The 14,569-nt window shown below is 42.5% G+C and overlaps 1 protein-coding gene across 10 annotated transcripts in view; it reads left to right on the top strand.

Moving 5' to 3' along the window:
- OSBPL2 (oxysterol binding protein like 2) overlaps positions 1 to 14,569 on the top strand; it is a 112,652-nt gene that overhangs the window by 33,849 nt on the left and 64,234 nt on the right. The window contains exon 1 of one of the 10 annotated variants that reach the window (XM_053245494.1): positions 1,054 to 1,071. The exons of the other annotated variants lie outside the window; for them this stretch is intronic. The gene's annotated coding sequence lies outside the window, so the exon portion shown is untranslated. Of the gene's footprint in view, positions 1 to 1,053; positions 1,072 to 14,569 lie in introns of those variants that run through there. 10 annotated transcript variants of the gene reach the window in all.

Raw genomic sequence — 14,569 nt, 5'->3', positions numbered from 1 at the left:
ACAGAAGGGGCCAAAACCATGTGCAGCTCTGAGGCAGGCGTCAATGGCGCCAGTACCGAAGCCAGGAGTTCTGGTGAAGGAGGAGCAGAGAACGCTCTGACTGCATCGAAGAAGCCATTTTAAACTATTGCTTCAACGACAAGGCCTCTGAAGAATGGAGGGCCAATTCCAACAGGGCAGCACGCAAGCAAGAAGCCCTATTCTTTCGAGCCTGCTTCATAAACCTCTGGCAATGAATGCAGGTCTCGACAATGTGGGATTCCCCCAGGCAGAGAATATACTCGGTATGAGTATCAAGGGAAAGGATCTTAGATCCACAGCGAACTCATTTCTTAAAGTTCTTTGTGCCCAGCACAGAAACTTTCAGCCAGCCGCAAAGCCCTGTCCTGGCCGTGATCAGAGCCAATGAAGATGGGGCGGGGAAACACCATGGAAATAAAAATGTCAAAGTCACTACTGCACATAAAAGAAAAACAGGCATGAAGCGGGGAAAACAGGAGAACAAACAACAAGAGGATTCAAAGAATCACAGTCCTACTTGTTGCTGAGCTGAAGATTCCACGACGTCTACTGAAGCACAGACGACGAAGACTGAGGGGATGTGGAGTGGTGCAGCTGCATATAGCAGCTGGGGGCGAGGTTCCTGCCTACATCAGGACAATTGAGTTTGCTAGATTCCTGCGAGGTCTATGCACAGGATAGCCCATTGGTGTAAAAGGACAGGTGACCACTAGAAGTACCAAAGTTACAGGTAAGCAACCTGTAGTTGTGGGTGAACAGCCGTATTTCATATGTTTGATTGAAAAGATGACACCACTGTTTGAAATCTAATATTGAACAAAGTTCATAAATTGGGCCAGTTGAATATTTGGTTTGGCCTATTAGAGATTGTTCTTTCCCACCATCTGTTCAAAGTTCACTCTTGTGTTACAAGAACTAGCATTTGGCCTGACCCTTAAAATTTTCTAACTATGCTCCTTGCCTTAGGGCAATCCCTGGACTGAACCTTTCTTGCTTTTTTTCTCACAAGAGAAGGAATTGCTATTTCCATAGCTGCCAGATTTAACAAAGGTCAGTATTTATGCCCTGACGTGTTATCAAGTACAGATAGTACCTGGCTAACATGGTTTTAATAGAATTCCTTCTAGCTCAAGGACATAGATCTAAATGCTCCAATCAGCTGAAATGTGGATGTTTCATGACCTTGTTGCAGGCAACTTAGAAGTTTTTATTTCAAGATGGGTATTTGTATTGCTCAGTTCTGGGACATCTTGGTATTTATAACATCTTGGTCAATTTGTTTGTCACACACTTGAAACTTCAGGATTATTCAAGAAGGAAGTAAAAAATGTTATGTACTATAATTACATGGCAACCTAAGTAGTCCTTGGTTTCTAGGCTTTTGTCCAGATGTGAACCATTTTGTAAATGTGAAAGTTAGGAATAATCACAAGTTCATGTCTGCAACTGTTTGACTCTTTCCCAATATTCTTGTGCTTAGATTCAGATCCCAGATCAGAATGTTTCTTTAGAAATGTTTTATGCAATTGCTATAGTTTCCAGCTATATTTTTTTCTTTTGTCCTAAAGAAAGTTTAAACTGACCTTTACATTTGGAAAGGTGGATGCTAATATTAATTTGAAAATCTTAGCAGGCACTATAGGATGATGTACCATGTGATTGGAGAATGAAGACACATGTAGAGGATTTGCTCAGCCTCCCAACAGTTCTTGTAAAAAGAAACAGGAAAAAACTGCTGGTAATTTGATTAACAGTGATTTCTTTGACTGTGCTAGTATCTCCAAACCTCCTTCACCTTCTGAAGAGGCAAGGTGAAGTGGATGTCTCAGGTAGTGGATTGGGGCTGACCAGAGAGGGTGGAAGAATGCTTTTTCTCCTCACTGCTTGGGCCCATGGCAGTCTTAGTTGTGTTGCCCCATCACAGTCCTGTGTGCTTGTTTGCAAGCGCCTTCAGTGCTCAGCTGTTCCTCCATCCAGTGAGCATGGGGCTACCTGCTCACTCTGCAGTTTCTGAAGGTAGTGATGGTAGAGAAAGTGGAGAAGCACACACTGAGCCTCTGGGGGAGCTGGCTCCTCCCCTTCCACCACCCTCTTTGATCTCTAACTGCATGTTAGCTCTGGAGACAAAGGAGGTGGGATCAGCTGGAGAGAAATGGCATATCCCAGGCCAGAGGGCTGCCCCTTTCAAGACTGCTGTTCTCCACGCTAAGAGTCAGAGCTCAATAAGGATAAACTGAACTCAGACATATTTAAGAGCTCAAGCTATGTCTGGATGTTGTCAGATCAGCACATCCCAGGGACTTGTGTATAGTGCTATCCCAACCACCCCTAACCATCAGACATCATGGGCTCTGTACCTTGGGGTCAGGACTGGACAGCTCCTTGACTGTGTGCATATGTGCTTTGAAACACACTTCAGTTTATTTTACCTGATGCAGCAGATGGAGGAATCTGAGGCAGATGAGAAGCATCTTTTGAATGTACTTTCCCAACATCAAGTCTGAAGTGTGTTGCTTATTTATTGTGTGCTCCACTGCCCCTGTGTTTTGATACATTACTGTCTGATGTATGTATGCCTTTGGGGGAACATCTTGCTCACATTTTGTTAATCTGAGTAGCTAGTATTATTGTCCATCTGTAGGATTTAGCTCCCCTCCCAAGGGTCTGTAGATGTAACAGAGATATAGCTAAGGTTTTTCCCCCCTTTTACCTCTGGAGGTATATACATACTTTGGATACATCTGGTTTTGATTATTGTAAGGTTCCCTATGTGGGGCTGCCCATAAACTGATTGGAAGCTTCAGCTTGTACAAAATGCTACTCCTAAATGGTTTGTTCACGGCCAGTGTTTTGGAGTATATTTCATCTCTTTTCAGTGACTGAAAAGTGACTCTTTTCAGCTTTAGTGGCTGCTGGTTCACTGTCTGCCTCTTTTTGGTTTTGTTTCATTGTCAACTGAAGCATGTTCAGTTTTGTGTACTTTGTTCTTGATACTGAGATTCATGTTAGCATTGTGGTTTATGTTGGCTGGCTGTAAGTTGCTTCTCTGACTTTGTACTTTGCGCTCTCAATTTTTGTGCATATTATTTTTCTCACTGACTGCCTCTGTTTTATGTTCTGTATTTGCTTTTAATTCTTGTAAGCTGCCTTGAACATTATTTATAATGGAAAAGAGAGATATAAATTTTATGTAATAACTTAAAAAACTCTGAGGTAGTGAATACATTATGATTAAATGTGTGCTAATGAACACTAAGCCTACTATTTCACACACTAGTGAGGCTCATTTTGAACTGTTGATGTTTTCTTGTAGGAGAGTTATTTTTCAATAATATATTTAGATGAAAGAGCAAGCACTTCTGGATTTTAAATCCATGTGGAATAAGTTATTATTAACCACCCTCAACCATTTTTGGAAGGGTGGTATAGAAACCGAATATAATAATAATAATAATTAATAATGCTGCAGTGATGTAGATAGGCTATACCTCCCTTGCAGCTCAGGTGGAAGAGGAATGCTGCAAGTCCATCAAATAGTAGAGGAGAAGAAAAGAGGCCTTGAAGAATATATCAAGGACAGTGAAGATGATACACTTAAAATCGTCAATTACGAGAAACTATTCAACACCAATGAAACAAAGCAGGCCTACAAGAAAGAACAAGTCAAGGACCGAGCAGAAAAATGGAAAAATAAGCCCCTGCATGGTCAATATTTGCACAATATAAGTGGAAAATCAGACATCACCATGACCTGGCAATGGCTTAAGAATGGCAACTTGAAGAAAGAAACAGAGGGTTTAATACTGGCTGCAGAAGAACAAGCACTAAGAACAAATGCACTAAGAGCAAAAGTAGAAAAGTCAACAACAAACAGCAAGTGCCACCTTTGTAAAGAAGCAGATGAAACAGTGGACCACCTAATCAGCTGTTGTAAAAAGATTGCATAGACTGACTACAAACAAAGGCATGTCAACGTAGCAGGGATGATACACTGGAACATCTGCAAAAAATACAAGCTACCTGTAGCCAAGAATTGGTGGGACCATAAAATTGAAAAAGTGGTAGAAAATGAAGATGCAAAAATATTATGGGACTTCCAACTACTAATAGACAAACATCTGCCACACAATACACCAGATATAACTGTAGTTGAGAAGAAAGAAAAACAAGTTAAAATAATTGACATAGCAATACCAGGGGATAGCAGAATAGAAGAAAAAGAAATAGAAAAAATACAAAAATACAAAGATCTACCAATTGAAATTGAAAGGCTGTGGCAGAAAAAGACCAAAATCATCCCAGTGGTAATTGGCACCCTAGGTGCAATTCCAAAAGACCTTGAAGAGCACCTCAACACCATAGGGGCCACAGAAATGACCATCAACCAATTACAAAAAGCAACTTTACTGGGAACAGCCTATATTTTGCAACAATATCTATAATAACCAACAGTATTGATGATAAAATCCAGCCATCCCAGGTCCTTGGGAAGGACTCGATGTCTGGATAAAACAAACCAGTCAATAACACCTGTCTGACTGTGTATACAATATAATTAATATTACAGGATAATCAAATATGTGTTGATCTTAACCCAGTTATCTACCCTTAGCATAACCTATTTTATACTAAATAAATAGTATAAGACCAACCTTTATCCTCACAGCCAGATAAAGGTGGGTGAAGCCATGTATGCCAACCCTAAGCTCTACGATGAAAGGGTAGAGTAAAAATGAAATAGGCTGAAACTCCTGGTATTTTAGAGCTAGCAATGTGATGATGCTGCCTTACTCAGCAGCATGGTCTGAGAGCACCCACCTTACTGCACACTGCTGGAGGCACCATTCTTGTCCTTGGTTTCAGGCCATGCAGTGGTTTGGACTTTTTCTGTCTGCTTTTTTGTTCTTCTTCCTCTTTCTCCTTATTTGGCCGTTGTGTTTAGATTAGCATTCTCCCCCCCCCCCGCCGCCCCCAAGTCTGACTCCATTATCTGCTCTGAATCCTGTCTCTCGCTGCTTGATCTCTGTCCACCCTGCATATTCCTAGTTCTGATCCAGTGGAAACCCTTAGATTCTGCTCTCTGACAGATTTATGATGGCTTTCAGTTGCTCTGTGATGAGATCAGTGGAAAAGACCCTATACATATTGGGTCCCAGTCACTATAGATTATCAAGCCTTCGCTTATTTTTAAATAGTAGGTGAGGCCCGTTGTTGACTGGGCAAAGCAATTTTGCATAGATAACACATAAGAAAGTTCAATAAATTAACTGTATGTAATAGATTTTTTTATTAATGTGCTCGCAGAATGGAAGTTAAAAAAGCAGTTTACTTCCACTGATTAATTGTTTGTGCAAAACCTGGAATCTGTAGGTCATCAGGAATTATGGTTCTATTTCACACAATCACTGTGCAAAATATATAATTGATTGAGGTTGGTTTGCTTGGTAGCTAACAATATGGACATATATCCAATCCAATATGGAACCCTTTCATATGGCAAGTTTTGCATAGTCAGTGTCATAGGAATGAGTGCAATAATCTGTATGTTTGAAGGAATATGGTCATGTAAATCAGCCTCTTGGAAGAACAAAATGGTGCTGGGTCTGCCCTAAAAAGCCATTTATCACAGTGGGAGCAGCAGCAAGGTCTTGTGCATATCAGACCAAAGGCTTAGGTTGCTCTCCAGATTGTGACTTGTATTGCCGCCTCCTTGTCACATATTCCACTTACTTTCCAAGTATTTCTGTAGCTGTTCTGGTGAACGAAAGCAAGCAAGCTCCTCCTTTTTCAGGTTATGTGAACAGCTGTAGTTTTGAGAGAATATCTCAAATGCTTTTGTGATGAATTTCTGCTCTCATGTTTGCTTAAGGGGCATGGTCTTTAGAGGTCAGTTTGGTAGGGTGGCACCAACAGAGCACATTTGAGTGCTACTCTGAAAATCTTGCTTACTCATTTGTTATCTGTTTGTTCATGCACATAGAATTATCAATGAAAGTGAAACTGGCTTTCAGATTGCATAGGCATTAGATTAGTTCAATGTAGCTTTGAGAAAACTGTTGTGTTACATATATTTTGAATAATGTATTCCTGGGTTTTGCATAGAAAGAGTATTAACTATTTCAGCAACTTCTGAGTAAACCTTTTGCCACTCTTTTACAAGAATCTGGAATCTCTTATTTTCTTCTGCCACTTCCCAAACCACTTATGGATGTTGCTTATAAGCATGCAGCACACACACAACTTCTACATACATCTGAGCCCCTGGAGTAGATATTATTATATACAATATTTGATCAATCAAATGCCCAAATTTGCATGCCTTGGTAAGAGATACACTCCCTGCACCTTAATGCTGATGTAAATATTCTTTAGAACAACTTTCATCTCCCACTGCAGGAGGGACATTCAGTGAGTTAAAGCAGAACTCAGTGTTACATTGTTGCTTCAAATTCTAAAGCAATGTCCTAAAAGAGTTAACAAAATTTTCAGAATTTGCCATCCACAGACTTATTCTTGCCAACATTATGAAGAAGCCTGAGAGGTAAAAGTAGATGGTTGCTTTTTAAAAAAAGGGTTTTTTAAAAAATATATATTGATTTTGAAGTTGATAGAATACTAGAGTTAAAAAGGACTTTGTAGGTCTTCTAGCCTAATCCTCTGCTCAGTGCAGGAATCTGCTACAGCATCCCTGACAGATGGCTGCCTAATAAAGGATTATAATTCATTAAATTAGGACACTAATGATCTCTTGGCATGGGGAAGTGTGAACACTTCCTTTTTTGCAAAGCTTGTGCAGTCAAGATTATCCACATTAAATTTGTTGGTAGTTATAGTTCCTGGTAAGACTTTGAGTATGGCAAAACATGTTTAGAGTAGCAAGTAGTTGAGAATTGATTAGCAAATATTGTATGATTAATGTCAAATATATTAGAGCCCATCCAGATTTGTATAATTAGGCTTATCAGTGTGTTCAGTCTTTCTGGCTAAGCAAATGTGTAATGGGCTCTTTTTATATCCATTGATATGGTTAAAAAAAAAAGACATGTGATTTCCCCCCCATAACCTGTTGGTTTAAACTTGGAACAAACATAGAATTAAATTAGCACTAGATATCTCTCTCTGCGACTGTGGTCGGAGGTACTCATTTTACTCTCAACCAGCAGCTAGTTATACAATTATATATTTCTTTTTCAATATTTTATACAAGAGCTCTGATCATGCAGAATAGAAAAATAACTTACCAAAAGAACTAATAGAGCAACATTCATTCTTCAAGGAGTTTGCTTGAAACTTTTTGTTGGCAATTGTATGCCATTGGCAGTTATAATTGTTGAAACTTATACTATAAAATTCGGGAGATACTTTAATTGTACGTCAAATGAATACTTTGACTTTAAATGTATGTCAGTAGACATACTAAGCAGTATTATTCCTATTGCTTTTAGCGAATAACAGTACTAATTAATCTACTTCATATTTGTGGAATACTTTGTATTTTGCTTCTGATTTTGATATGGCAACACTGGGCCCCTTCTTATGATAAAGTATCATGTGCCAAGCTGGTTATGTATTATCACTGCAAAAACAATTGCTACTGTGGTGTTAAGAATAACATTTCCACTGACTTGATAGCTGCCCTAAGGGTCCTGTCGACTTACAGAACAGCAGGTTGCCCAGGGCCATCAATGCAGCTCCTGAGCATTCTTTTCTGCTGCTTTGTTGCCTTAGGTTCCTCTGGTTTTGTGGATGATCTGAAGTAGGAATAGAGGCCACTTAGAGTATACAACACCATGGACTGCCAAACCAATTCACAGCAAAGCTACCTGCTTTTGAAACCTCTCTGATTAGCACTGTTCTACTCATTGAACAACAAAGTGAATGACCTTTTTAGCTTGCCCTAAAAGTTTAAGGTCAGGGATTCTTGTATCAGACAAAAGATCTACCTAGTCCAGAATCCTGTGTGTCTCAGGGTCAACCAGGTGCCTCTGGGATGCCCAGAAGTGGAACTTTGAAAGCTGTGTGGGAGTTTTTATAGAGATCACTACTAAGAGAGAATTCGGAAAATTCCAGGGCAGGTGCACAAGCATGGCTGGTTTGTGTCCCTCACATTGATTGTCGATGATAGTGATAATTAACGTCTTATCAAGTAACCTTTCTGTTCCATTATATTCTTGATAGTGGTTCTAGCTTTGCTTGCCCCTGTATTCAGAAATGGAGTGGGCATTTCAAGCTGAGCTACCTGCTTTTATTTTTCTTTGAGCCTCCCCAATGCAGCTGTGGTGTGTTTAAGCTTGGGAAGAGTTACCATGACACCACTGGAGAACCCTGGATAAAATCTTTATAATCAGCATTCCCTTTTGGAAGTGAGAACTATGATTAAAATTGCTTGTAGTGAGCAAAACATCTACTCATTCAGCAATGATATTGTCAGAATTGTGGCTAGAGGTGTGTCTTATAGTTGTGGTACTTGCTGAGGAACCTTTATCAAAACATGGGAGTGGTAGGTAATAGGGTATGTTAAACACAGAGGTTGAAGGAAATTCCTCTGTTTTGATAGACCTAGTGAACAAAGTGTGCTGAAGTTTTCTATCACACTCTAGAACAGTGTTTCTCAAACTTTTTGGAGTCAAGGACCGCTAAATTTTTCGTGCAGAGTTTCAAGGACCGCTACATTCTTCATGCACAGTTTCCCGGACCAGCAGTTAGTAAAGGGGTTGGTTTCAAATCTATCTATCTATCTATCTATCTATCTATCTATCTATCTATCTATCTATCTATCTATCAGACTTCTATACTGCCCCAAACATGCATCTCTGGCCAGTTTAGAATGAAAATAATATAAGCATTAAAATAATTAAATTTGGAATCTTTTGCAAACATGGAATATTAGGGGTTCTTAACCTTGGGTTCCTCAGTTAAACTCCCATAACCCCCAACAACAATGGCATTTGGCCATTATGGCTGGGGATTATGGGAGTAGAAGTTCACCAACGTCTGGGTACCCAAGGTTGAGAACCCCTGAATCTAAAAGCCTGGGTGAACAAATTTGTCTGCAGTATGTCTTCAGTATGTGCGGGGTGGGGGTGGAGGTGCTTCTGATTACTCAGTGGAGAGGGTATGTTGGGCCATTAGAAAAATTCAAAAGCTACATGGGGCCAATGAAAACAACATACAAGCAAGCCCCACTGATGCAAAAGGGAAACAGCGTTCCCTCTCAAGGCGCCTCGACCACAACAGGCAGCTGGGTTTCAATCAACCAACCTTTGGCTGCAAATAATGAGCATGCAAGAACCAGCAGCCCTTCAAGTGGCGCCCACTGCCATACTTTTTCCTCCATGCCCCCGCACCGCATACAGTTTGAAGCTGTAAAGATAGGGAATAAGATAGCTGTAGGAAGATCTCAGCAGCACATGGAGGCAAGGCACAAGAAGGGTCCCATGCCTCCGTGATACTCTTCCTCTTCTGTGCCATGTGCAAAATTGAGGAAGTGAGTGCCTTGATTTCAGTTTGGGGGGGGGGTTGACTCCCAGTCAGGGACCGGCACTCAAGCCTTCGGGGACCGGCAGCGGTCCAGGGACCGGTGGTTGAGAAACACTGCTCTAGAAGGTTTTATGGGAAGTGCAGAAAGGCTTGGTATGTACCAAAAGAATATTGGCTTCCTTTCTGAAAGAAAAATAAATGGGTGTGTGTAATGCCTGGCATTGGCTCAAAGAACCATTCTTTGGAGAATGAAGACATTGCTGAAACATGGTACATTAAGAATATGGATCAGTTAATGCTGCAGCTCTTTCAGGAATTGCTGTAAGATATTTAGTTTTCAATTGAAACTCCTAGTTTTTCTTTTCTGCAGTCCATTAATCAGCCTGGTTATTAAGATCATTATCAGAGGCCAGGCTCTGGATGCCTCCATCTTCTGAGGGTGGCCAGTGTTTAGAAAAGGGGGCAAGCTGCCCAGGGCCCCCACAAAGCTGAGGAGCCCCAACATATTCTCACCGTTACTGACCAGCATTTGGTGCAGTGATGGGGGCAGGGAGTATAAGAGGGGCCCAAGACTATTTTGCCCAGGGTTACCTCTCTGTGACTCTGAAGTTAGCTGCCAAAGGGAGGGTCACCATGGTGTGGTGGTGGTGCCTTGGCTGTGGAACTCCGTCCTCTTGTCAATCCACCTGACACCAAATTTGACCTTTAGTGCCAGGTACAAACAATCTTGCTCTTCATAGTGGTCATGGTTATTCACACTCTAGGTGTCTGTGTGGAATGAATCTCGAAACCTTCCAGAGCTAAAGCTTTGACACAAGCCCTGCCCCCTATGCCTTCTGTGCTGCTTCCTGCCTCTTTACTTCAGACTCTTAGACTCGCATTATGAATGTTTCAAAGAGCCTCCCTTCCTCACTTTGCCAGTGGTGAGGAATCATAATCAACTTGTGGAATTCTCTGCCACAAGATGTAGTGACAGCCAACAACCTTGGCTTTAAGAGGGGCTTGGATAACTTCATGGAGGAAAGTTCTATCAATGGCTACTACTCTTAGGGCTATAGGCTCCCTCCAGCCTCGGGGGCAGGATGCTTTTACCAGTTGCAGGGGTGTATCAGCAGGAGAGAGGGCATGCCCTCAGCTCCTGCCTGTGGGCTTCCCAGTGGCATCTGGTGGGCCACTCTGTGAAACAGGATGCTGGACTAGATGGGCCTTGGGCCTGATCCACCAGATCTGTTCTTATGTTCTGTTCAGTGACAGAACTACCCCCCAAAAAAAGATTTTGGGTTCCTCCCCTCCCCCTTCTCCTTCTGTGCTGAATTGTGTTTATTCATCCCTTCTTCTACTTCTGCCATTTTTAATTCTAACTGCTAGTCTGGCATTTTCCTTTTCCTCCACTCCATCCATAGCCCTCGGCTTATGGCCTTGGCAACCACTATCATACACTGTGTCTTGCACTGGGAAATTGCCCACTTTGGACAGCCACAGGCAGTTCCTTTCTTAGGTGAAGTCCACCACACAGACCTCTGCATAACTTGTGCAGCCTTTACCAAGCAAGCCCACCACAACTGTGCCTTCTGGCTTCACACCTTATGCTGGGAGAAGGCTTTTGAGCCAATGATACAGTGGCTCAAGCAGCTGCAAACACTCTGCGCTCTGGTGGGAAAGCAGTTCTGCACCTGCCATGTTGCCCTTCAGACATGCCTGGCTAAAGTCTACTACCCTTATTCCAGAAGCAAAGGTACGTATAGAGGATCTCCCCTTTGATGGAGATGACCTGTTTGGGAAGGAAACCACTTTGGAGCGTATCCATAAGCTGAAATCCACTGCCTGATCCATGGGCCTTCAGGCTTTCTCAAGTGAAACAGCGGTCTTGGTCACAGGTCAGACAAAGCCAAATTACAAGCCCTTTCGCCACCAGGATTATAAATGGAATCACTACTAATCCTACAACTCTTTTTGTATGCATCCCAGCCATAAGAGCTCTCCCAGATGTCCAAGCCCTCCTTTTCCAAATGGGCACGACTCAACTCCGACTCCAGGCTCCTGTCTCCTCAGACACCTGGAAGGAAATCACAACAGACTCTTGGGTCTGGACTATTGTGAGAATGGGATATGCCATCCGCCATCCTTCCTGGGGATTTGGAAGACCATCTCATCACTCACGTTACTAGAGGAGATTTGTCGCCTACTGCAGAAAAACACCATCCAACCAGTACGACATGCTGTCGCTTCCAGATTCTGTTCCAGGTATTTCATGATCCTCATGTGGGATGGCGGACTCCACCCCACTCTAGGTTTGTGTGATCTCAATGAATTCGTCTGCTACCAGATGTTCTGCATGATTTCCTTGACACAAATCCTCTAGCTTTTGTTCCAAAACACCTGGTTTGTCTCAGTTGACCTGAAAGATGCTTACTCCCATATTTTCATCCATCTGTCACAGAGGAAGTACCTGCATTTTTGTGCAGATGACCAGACTTACCAGTATACGGTCTTACCCTTCAGACTGTCTTCGGCACCACAATTCTTCTCCAAGTGCATGGCTGTCATGGTCACCCATCTACAGAAGCAATCCATCCATCTTTGTTTCTCGATGATTGGTTCCTAGTGGCGAAAACAAAGCAATACCTTACAGACCATCTGTGAACCACACTGGCTTTCTTAAATCGCCTAGGCCTCCAAGTCAATTCAAATCAAATCTTTATTGTTATGGTCATTTGACCAGCAAAACACAAAGTACAGAAGCTTTACATAAAAGCGAGCTTTACATAAAAGCGAACTTGGTCAAATAAAATAATAAACTGTTGAAACAAAAAACAGAACAATAACACCCAAGTTCATCCATTACTTAAAACAGAGGGCTCCATGCATTGTAATAATCTAAAATTTAATTCAATCCAACCCCATATCTCACTTCTCAACATTTCTTATCCTAGTCTTATTAGCCAGAAAACAATACTTTGCCACGTTATAAGATACTGCATCTCAACGATCTGTCAAAAGTAATTCCAGACAGAACTGTTCAGAACAACTGTTAACAACAACTGTTAAAAAAGGACTTCTATATCTCTCCCACAAAGTTTGATAAAACTGACAATTCAAGATAACATGGGCCGTTGACTCCACTTCCCCAGAACCACAAGGGCAGACACGCTCCTTATAGGGGATCTTACAGTATCTCCCCTCCCAGACAGCCGTTTCTAAGGCATTACACCAATCTTACACCAATGACTACCATATAATTCATAGGAACTATTCTTGACTCCTTAGCTATGATGGCCTCCTCACCAGCCTGCAAGCTGTCATCGATGTGCTATGGCCCGAATAAAGTCCTCTCTACCAGGACTCTCAGTGCCCACTCCATTCAGACACTCGTAGGGTTCCTGACATCCACCACCACCACCCTCCCCTTAGCCCACATTTGCATGTGACTCCTGCAGTCTTGGTTCTTGACTGTATTCAACCCAATCAAAAACCATCCCAAGAAACATCTGAGGCTTCCTACACATGTGCAGGCCTCCGTTGTGTGGTGGGCGAGGAGATCCAACTTAGAGAAGGGGCATCCCTTCCTTCCACCTACTCCAGAGGTCAGTTACAACAGGCGCCTCCAGGTACTGGTGGGGTGCTCAATGCACCAGCCTCACTGTCTCTGGGATGTGGACCCCGAAGGAGAGCAGTTGCCACATCAACACTCTCTAACTTCCAGCAATTTGGAAGGCGTTATGCGCATTCCAATCCCACATGTGCCACATGATTGTCCTAGTGTAATTGTAATCCTAGTCCTGATGGATAATACAGCCACCATGGCATACCTAAACCACCAAGGTGGCACCCATTCCTGTATGCTGTCTTGCATCTCCATCCATCTGTGGGAATAGTCCTTTCTCCTCCTGTGGGAATGTTAGCTAATCTGACCAGTTACTGTCCATTAAGCAGGGGAAAAGAACATCAGTGCCGATTACCTGAATCACAAGCCCCAGACGTCCCATGAATGGAGGCTGAAACGCTTCGTGGTGGTCCACATCTTCCAGATGTGTGGCTGACCCCAAATAGACCTGTTTACCACAGGGGACAACACACAGTGTGCTGCCTTCTGCATCCGGGGAGGTCATCACCCTTACTCACTGTGAGATGCTTTCCTCCTCTTGTGGTCCGAGGGGTTCCTATACATGTTTTCCCCGCTGCCACTGCTCCCCACGGTACTACAAAAGATCCAGATCAACAGGACCAACTGCATATTGATAGCTCCTTGGTGCCTCGCCACTTGTGGTTCACCCCTCCCCAAGACTATCCAACTCAACTTGGATTCACTTACCTCTGCTCTTGGATCTACTTACCCTGGACCATGGAGCGGTGTTCCATCCGGATGTTGAGACCCTCCACCTCATGGCTTGGAGCATGTCCCTGAGGAAATAAAAGACTAAGACATTTTAGATGTGTTGGCAGCTTCTCGTAAACCCTCTATGTGTTGCTCCTATGCAGCCAAATGGAAGCGCTTTTCCTCTTTTGCAAACTCTCGGGGATTACCCCCTTCCAGCACTTGAATTTATCCTTTCATATTTGTTGCATTTTAAAAAGTTGGATTTAGCCATTGTGTCTTTAAAAGTTTACTTAGCAGTTGTTGCTGCTTACATGGGTAAGCATTCTATTTTACCCCTTTTCAAGTTAAGCAGTTTTTCAAGGGCCTTCTTCATTTATATCTGCCTTTTTCTAGGCTCGCTCCTCCCTGGGATGTAAAGTTAGTGCTTTCAGTGCTAGTGTCATCACAACAGCTTTCATCCTGGATAACTATGGCGATCAAACTGGGTTACTCACTTTCTGGATGTGAACCACCTCTATCCTTGCATGCTCATTCCACCAGGGCCATGGCAACTTTGATGGCTTACCTACAGGTAGTCCCACTTGACATGATCTGTAGAGCTGCTGCATGGAAAAGTCTTCTTTCCTTTGTTTGTCATTATGCCTTGTATACCAGGTCTAGAAGTAACTCCCAGTTCGGTTCGACTGTTATCCAATCTGTCCTGTGTTGAGGATCTGCTGTACCTGTCAGTCACGTTAGTAGCTTGCTAGT

The sequence above is a fragment of the Hemicordylus capensis genome, chromosome 4 (genome assembly GCF_027244095.1).
Source record: "Hemicordylus capensis ecotype Gifberg chromosome 4, rHemCap1.1.pri, whole genome shotgun sequence".
In the NCBI taxonomy this organism is placed as follows: Eukaryota; Metazoa; Chordata; class Lepidosauria; order Squamata; family Cordylidae; genus Hemicordylus; species Hemicordylus capensis.
This window is presented reverse-complemented; position numbering and strand designations above follow the sequence as displayed.